The sequence below is a fragment of the Pogoniulus pusillus genome, chromosome 29 (assembly GCF_015220805.1).
Source record: "Pogoniulus pusillus isolate bPogPus1 chromosome 29, bPogPus1.pri, whole genome shotgun sequence".
Classification (NCBI taxonomy): domain Eukaryota; kingdom Metazoa; phylum Chordata; class Aves; order Piciformes; family Lybiidae; genus Pogoniulus; species Pogoniulus pusillus.
Genome location: NC_087292.1, coordinates 10,639,301 through 10,647,884, shown reverse-complemented (window position 1 = coordinate 10,647,884; position 8,584 = coordinate 10,639,301). Strand labels below are relative to the sequence as shown.

At 39.9% G+C, this 8,584-nt stretch overlaps 1 long non-coding RNA gene across 2 annotated transcripts in view; it reads right to left on the bottom strand.

The window, feature by feature from the left end:
* LOC135188105 (uncharacterized) overlaps positions 1-8,584 on the bottom strand; it is a 93,425-nt gene that overhangs the window by 18,842 nt on the left and 65,999 nt on the right. Inside the window, exon 2 of one of the 2 annotated variants that reach the window (XR_010307563.1) lies at positions 1,918-2,038. The exons of the other annotated variant lie outside the window; for it this stretch is intronic. This is a non-coding gene — a long non-coding RNA (uncharacterized LOC135188105). The remainder of the gene's footprint in view (positions 1-1,917; positions 2,039-8,584) is intronic. 2 annotated transcript variants of the gene reach the window in all.

The following is an 8,584-nucleotide window of genomic DNA, read 5'->3' as shown; positions in this document are numbered from 1 at the left end:
TTTCAGTATCAAACACAGCATCCTTCCATTTCTGAGAGGAACAACTTTGTTCACACAAACCAGGGTAAAAACATTCTCTACAGTGAGGGTGGTGAAACACTGGAACAGGTTGCCCAGGGAGGTTGTGGATGCTCCCTCCTTGGAGATGTTCAAGTCTACTTTGCATGAGGCCTTCAGCAACCTCTTCTAGTGGGATGTGTCCTTGCCTATGATAGGAGGATTGGAACTAGATGATCTTTGAGGTCTCTAAACCATTCTATGATTCTGATTCTGTGAAACAGCTCTATTTCTGGAAGCAAGCTGTATTTCTGCACTAAGACCAACAGCTAATATTTCCCTTCGATGTAAAGGGGCAGAGGTTTACAACTGCCAAGCTATGCAGCGTTAACATCCATGGAATATTTGAACCTGATTTTGCCTCATCAGCGGTTAGCACATCAGACTTAAGCAATCAGTTGTAATCAGCCTTTTTGGCACATGTAAAGGGAACAGATATATATTTCTTTTTTAACCTTTTGCAAATGAGGTGTGCCTCAAAATGTCCATATCCATGAACGACAGTTCAGAAGTGTATCATATTTTACACAGTCTGCGGAACACAAGTCCATACAAGGTAGTATCCTCCACGCAAAACAAGGAGCACAGTTACCCTCACCAAAATGAGTCACATAGCAAAAAGAAGCTACAGAGCTCTGAAATGAACCATACAAATTTCAAAGAATCATCACTGCTTTATGTTTGCTTATAATTATAATTTAATTATGAACACAGTTTTGCAACAATTTCTTTAAGTAGGTAGTTAGCATTAAAGCACTTTACATGCAATTATCTGCTATTGAACCTCATGATACAGCAGTTGCTACATCATTTTTTCTCTTGTTTAAGCACACTTTTTGCCATTTGCAGACTTGACTTGTAATCTAATAACACAAACCATTTGATTCAAGATCACCGGTCCTGTTTTATGTGCCAGTTGCCAAGAAACCAGCGTTAAATATGTGATGTAACACATAGTGGATAGAGAAGCTCTTTTTTCCTCTTGCAAGCAAAGTGACAAATTGAAAGATTTTGGATGTTGTAAGAGTCTTGCCCTCTCCCATAGCCAGCTTGCTTAAAAAAAGTCAATCTAATAATTCAGTGCTCATACTCTCGAGTTAAACTTCTATCGCCCCTGAGCAGAGTGGAATCCTGGATTAAGGACAGAGGCAAATTGAAATAAATGATCTCCCATTTCATGTGCTTCCCTCCTGGTGCAAACCATTGAACCGACTTCAGCAGAGCCAAGGCATTTTATGTCATCTGAGGATATGTCACCTAACTTCTAGAACTGAATTAAATTGTGCCTGTCTGTCAGGCTGAACAGCTGAGCCTGCAAAGTCAGCGGCAGATATCCCATTGTGAGAAGCGTTACCTTCTCGTGGTGCAGATGGTGTTCTGGTAGGTAATGCAGTACATTCAATACACAGAAAAAGACTTTCTGTTTCAGGTGAGCTCTATAGAAATAGTATTGTGTGAGGACTTCCCTATGAGTACGCACTGATTCTTTCACAATATAGTAGAATTCATTTGGGCTCACTGAGAGAAAGAGAAGGAGATGGAAGGTGGATCTTTCTCATCAGACTTTCCCAAGAAGTCTGTGTATATGGTAATAGCTTTGGAGAGCTTTATAAAGTGACATGAGGTGTATCTTTTGGTGAAAGGGAGGAAAGGATGCTTGTGCTAGTTTGCAGCTAGCTAGAACGTTTTGCTTTCACAAAAAAATCCAAAACACATCAATGTATAAAAGTTTGGGGTAGTTGTAAATACATTTTAAAGTTAGGTGACTTTTACCTAAACCTGCCACATTGTTCTTCAAACTACAGTGACCTTGGTAGGGCCCTGAGCCATGTCAGACAATGCAGGGCTGTTGGGAGGTACCTGAGTTGCACTAGACTGTGGAGAAATCCCTCATGCCTCTCCAGATGTTCAGCTGTGCTGGAAGAGGCATTTGGCGAGGTGCCCAGACATGTCTTCAGTTCTGCAGGAAGACTCAGGTAACCTGTGACAAAAAACATTGCCAGATCAATTGTATTTGCTAGCAGAGAATGGTAGGGAGAAGACAAGAACTGGATTTCCATGTGGCATATACTCTTCATGTTTCCTTCTCTAAATTGTCATGCAGAGTGATCTAACTCCATTGCAAAGACTTAAAGAAATTGATTTAATCATTAGAAAATAAGAAGAGTTCTTGGTGCTGTATCAGCCATAGCTGGAAGGAGAGTTCAGACTGGTGCTAGAAAATGTATTGAATTGTTACAGTCCACAGAGAAGATGAATTAAAAAACCCCAAACAACAGCTCAGTGGCTGATCTATTTTAGTATTTTTGGAGTGCAGCAGAATGCTCATCTCCTGAAGCATCAGCAAAGAATTCAGAGAGATTTTTATACAACCATAGTTCTGCTTTGGCAAGATGATTAATACTGATGATATGGTTCTGCAATTTTCTGTAATCCAAATTATGAGAGGCATGATTATCCTGGCCCCAGACTGAGCTGCATCCTTTGACTTCCTAGAACAGAGCTGAAACTGCTTCTGAATTCCACTGGGATAAATCAGAGTGCAAGTCTTTAAGTTTTGAATGAAAATGCACTTTGTTCAATATGTTTGCATTCAGTAGAAGTCGAATGAACTCATGAACACACTAAGCTGGGGTAAAATCAACCTCCATGAATAATATGTGAATCTTTGAAGTCAGCATCCCACTCAGCTGTTATATCTATTTGCACTGATACATTAATTAATACTAAGCTATTCATAATCGTAGTGATTTGGTGGCAAGACTTCAGTGTTCTGAAAAAGGCAAAATTAAATAGAGGTGAAAAATTCCCAGAAGACCAAAGTCTTTCACTTCAATGTAAAACACTGCACAAATCTAGCTAGCCAGGGAATTAGCAGCTGGCAAATTGACATGCATCCCTCCTACATCAGGAGAAAATAGGTAGTTACATAGTGCCTGTATTCAGAACATCCACACAAACTTTGCTGCCAGATTAAAAATCACAGAAACGTTCTTCTTAACAGCATTATAAAATATTCCTCCATGGACTCACTCTAAACATGTAGGATGCAATCCCAAGCACAAATACAGGCTGGGAGGTGAATGGCTGGAGACTAGCCCTGAGGGAAAAGGACCTGGAGGTCTTGGTTGATGAAAAGCTCAACATGAGTCGGCAGTGTGCTCATGCAGCCCAGACAGCAGCTGTGTGCTGGGCTGCAGCAAGAGCAGTGTGGCCAGCAGGGCAAAGGAGGGGATTCTGCCCCTTTACTCTGCTCTCCTGAGACCCCACCTGGAGTCCTGTGTGCAGTTCTGGAGCCCCCAGCACAAGAAGGACATCGAAATGTTGGAGCAAGTCCAGACGAGACCACGAAGATGCTCAGAGGGCTGGAGCAGCTCTGCTATGAGGACAGGCTACAAGAGTTGGGGCTCTTCCGGCTGGAGCAGAGAAGACTTTGAGGACACCTTATAGTAGCCTTTCAATATCTGAAGGGGGTCTACAGGAAGGCTGAGGAGAGACTATTTGCAAGGTCTTGTGATGATAGGATGAGAAGTAATGAGTTTAAACTGGAAGAGGGGAGATTTAAACTGGATGTTAGGAAGAAGTTCTTTACAGTGAGGGTGATAAGACACTGGAACAGGTTGCCCAGGGAGGTTGTAGATGCTCCCACCCTTGAGGTGTTCAAGGCCATGTTGGATGAGGCCTTGAGCAACCTGTTCTAGTGGGAGGTATCCCTACCTATGGTGGGGTGTTGGAACGAGATGATCTTCGAGGTCCCTTTTATCCTAAACCATTCTATGATTCTAATTCAGTGGGGCTCTAATTTCTTACATACTTGAGTCACACCTGAAGATGGAAAATAAACAGAAATTTCTTCAACCTCTACATCTTCAGACACTTGTAGTGCCTTCTATTTTAAAAAGCCCCACAGAAAAAAGCTCTGTCCCTTGCATTTCCCATTGTGAGCACAAATGGGTTTCCCCCTGGATTGATAACTCAGTTTCTCTCTCTTAGAGGGAAAGAAGAGGCCTCGAAGAAATCAGAAAGAAGAAAAAGCTTCCAAATTAGAGACAGTAGGTGATGTATGGATGATAAATGTCCTCCTGGATCCAGCTTGAGCAATGCAAGACACAGACCTGACTCTGACTTTATGAATAAATGACCACCATGGGGTTTTATTTCAGAAACAGCTCCAGGTGTTTTATAATTGCACACTACAGATCTACAGGACAGGATAATATGATTGATACAATCATCTTTCATATTTAAAAGCATAGCTGGAAACTTTCTAGGGATGAAGTAGAATAAAATACAGGAATCTTAAAGGTATGAACTAATATTGCATATATCACAGAACCATCACCACTCTCTCCAGGTTAGATAATTCAAGAGACTGATTTCTGTGAAGGTAAGCTATGCAGTTCATAAAATGCATGTGTAATTGCTTCTCTAAACTGATTAAGCAATTCCCATGGCTGTGCATCCCAATCAGGTAATTGCAGACCTAAATATTCATTTGCATATGTTCTGTCACCCAATTGGCCTATGTAATTACTGTGCATGGAAGCTAGGAATGTTATTTTGCATTCCCACAGTCTGAGAATCAAACCTCTGTGCTATATAACAATCTAACTTTTGTAATCCATGTTAGTGTTTGCCATTCCTTGTTCAAAACAGATAGTGTAAGTTACACAGTGACAGGACTAGGGGGAATGGAGCAAAGCTGGAGATGGGTAGGTTCAAACTGGATGTGAAGGAGGAAGTTGTTCATCATGAGAGTGGTGAGAGCCTGGAATGGGTTGCCCAGGGAGGTGGTTGAGGCCCCATCCCTGGAGGTGTTTAAAGCCAGGCTGGATGAGGCTGTGGCCAGCCTGATCTAGGGTAGGGTGTCCCTATCCATGGCAGGGGGGTTGGAACTGGCTGATCCTTGTGGTGCCTTCCAACCCTGACTGATTCTATGATTCTGTGAGGTTTTTCACTGCACACTGACGTAACGGATCAGACACATTCTGGAGGCATTCTAGATAAGCATCTCATGGAATTAATAAGGCTAAAAGATCACACACTGATCTAGGTACTTCTCCACCACTGATACAAGTAGAATGTAAAGTTTTGGAGGAAATTTGAATATTTATGCAGGAAATGTTAAGGTGGTATAGATGTTGTGAGTTTTAGCTTCACCCATCACACATAGTGGAAGAAATCAGGTTCCCACCCTTTCCATCGCCAGCCTAATGCGCAAGAATCTGAACTAGCATTAATCAAAGCTGTAGGAGATTCTTATGTATTTCTAAATTTACAAAGTCAGATTTTATGGGTAGAAAAAACAAATAGCCTCTTCTGTAGAGAGGTTTATAATTCTGAGACAGGAAATGTACAAACCACATTAGTGTTAATGGAAGCAGCGTGCATGCATGCATAGCAAAATAAACACATTAAGTGCTGTTAATCATCACTTAAACATAGAAATCTCTTTGGGTATGAACAGTGCTGGCAGCTCCCCTGACTATGATGGTTTGGGATGCAGAGCCAGAAATGTCTTTTACTTTCTAATGATTTCTGAAATGATGTTACATTTTTACAGATTAAACTCTTAGAAGGTATGAACTGACAAAAACTGCATTAACTGCTGTGGAGGAGAGCCAATTCATTCCTCATGGCAATCTGTCTCTGTATAAGAACAAGAGGTAAGATTAAATATAGTTAATATGAAAGCATAGCTTTTTTTCAAGATCTGTTAAAAATACATGTATTTTCTAACCATTCTCATGAGAAATTAGCCTTTTGAGATAAAAAGCATGGACTTTTTTCCCCCTGAAAGTTGATTTTATTACACCATAATCATCTAGAATTAAGATTATTCAAGGAAAGCTTTTATATATTTGAAAGTAGCTGCCACCTTGCGTGTTATTCTTTGGGCAGAAAGTTCCTATGGACAGTATTTACTGCTTTCCAAATGTCCATTTCCTTGCAAACAGCCTAATTAATTGAAAATTAACCTCAGGAATCATGAACAAGAGACCTAGTGTTCATAATGTTGGGGAGCTGCAGCTACAGAGAATACCTCTCAAACCAAAGTGAAAAGAAGCAGGGGTATTATGACAGCTAGCAGCCTTGAATTCTCTCCAAAGCCATATCTCAATATATAAATTTATGCCTCATATCATTCCTTTTGCACTGTAAAGGATGCTTTTGGGAACAAGTGACAGGAGAGACACTATTCTTCAGATCCAGTGACCAGCATCAGACACCAGAGCATGCGCTGGTTCAAATGGGTTATCAGCACCCCACCCCATGTCAATGTCCCTTTGAAAGCTGGAGTGTTCAAAATACCTACAGTGGTGGTCAGAGAAATGCACAGCTGGTAGGTCCCTTCACAAGTTCTGCCTGGATACATATATCAAATGTGAATTACCACTGAGCTCCAAACTGCAGACAGAGTTAACTTCAGCATCTTGCATGTGTCCATGCTGTAGTCTGATTCACACAGCCTATTAGAAAAGGAGATTCTTCAAAAGCCCATAGAACCTGTCTTAAAAACGTTTGGGTTTTTTTTAGTAGCCTACTTATCTACTTTCTCCTGATTTCTCAACAGTTGCTGGCTAGAGTCCTTAGGAAAAGCGTTAGAAAGGCACAAGATGCAATCCACAGAGCTATTAATCCATCCCAGCCTGCATCTCATTTGCTCTTGAACTATTTCTGGGTGGCTTATTGATGTATGTGACAGCAAAATAACCTTGATGCCCAGCCTTTGTTTTCAAACCAAGGAAGATATAATGTTTTGCTATACTAATTATACTTTTCTGGGTGAAAAGGATACTCTCTAATTAATTTATTCATACCAAACTGTGAAAGTCTAAATTACACAGACCCTTTAGATGTATTTCTCCCTGATCAAAGTTCTCCAAACTTAGAATCATAGATGTTGTCAATGAGAATTGATTCAGACACTGCTGAAAGAGAATAAAGATTTTGGTCTTCTAAACCATTAATGTCATCTGGAAGTATCTATTGCCACTGAAGGAAATACATTCCCAGATAAAACATTTGATTGAGTCTCAGCACAGCAGGCCAAGTTGAGAACTAGCTCCTTCCAGATGAAATATTCCTGTATTCTGTGACATGTTATCAACCTCCAGATCGTTGAATGAGGTTCAAATCAAACTGAAACTTTGTCAAACGTGGAGAAACAAATGGAGTTTCAAACTCAGACTTTCTAATGCAGCCCCAGACTTGTCACTGTCAATGCCACTTCCTCAAGTCAAATAATCTCATCTCTGGTTTCAGAGGCAGATTTAATCAAGGTCAATCCATATTCAGAATAGCTGGACACCTTACAGAGCCTTAATAATCCTTTATGTGTTTTAAGGAATAAAAACACAATGAGCTCTTAATTTTTTTAGCTTATCATAAGATAAGCCTTGCCACAAGATTTTATATGCAGAGATACTAAATATTTTTTATGTTTTCCTCCACTGCCTCATGAGCTGAACCATGCCAGGGCTGCTGCTGTGATTCTATGTCTCCAGCAATATGAGATGAGCATACCTTTGATGCACTCCCTGTATGGAACATGCTTTATTGTCAGTTGGCACTGCATATTTACTTGCCAGAGAAGTTATAACACAAATGGGATCACCAGATTGACTTCCTTATGAGCAACCAGAATTCAACTATGGTTCTGTTCCATTGGGCTACTAAGGAAAGAAAAACCAAAACCTGCTGGAATGGAGATCTAGCATTTCTTGTCTTATCCAATCCATTTATTTCTGTATCATTTGTAGGAGGTATTTTAAAAGGACAAATATTTTTGAAGCCACACTTGTAACGTATTTAGTGCCTGAAATCAAATGCTTTACCCTACTGCTTTCCAGAAAACTATGCTATATTTCATCTGTAAAAATGTCACCCACTATTTAGTTTCATCTACTAAAATTAATCTTTAATGCCTACTGCAATTATGAGAAATCTAGGCTGGTTCATATATTTTCACAAGGGATGGAATTTTGCAGTATCTCATTTTTCCTGTAGACAGCAATGCAATGCACCTAAGTCTGTCATTATATGCTAAGGCTAGCAGTGATGTCAGAGACAGAACATCATTTTAATAAGAGTTTTCTAATTTTATTATTAATGGCTTGAATGATTACAGCAAATTCCAGATGATCTGTGGTAGTAAATGCTTTTCTGGTTCAGATATGAACTATCATTTAACCTAAGAATTCCTTACAGCTCAGATGTGATTATACACACAGAAGCAGAGAAAATACCACTTCTCTTAGAATTAGTGACATGCTGGCATAAGTCATTGGGACACAGGAGTGAAGATCACTCATATGAGTAGAAGCTTTCTGCATTGAGTCCTAAATCTTTAGGATGAAATTCTGCCTCCAATGTAGTCAAGAGCTGATCCAAGTTGTACCTACATATTATAAAGCAGTTTCTCACAAAGAGGATATTTATATGAAACCTCTTTTGTGTAAAAGCCTGTGTGCATTTTGTCAACTCCATGAAAAAGGTTGAAGGGGAAAAAGATTTTTAAAAATTA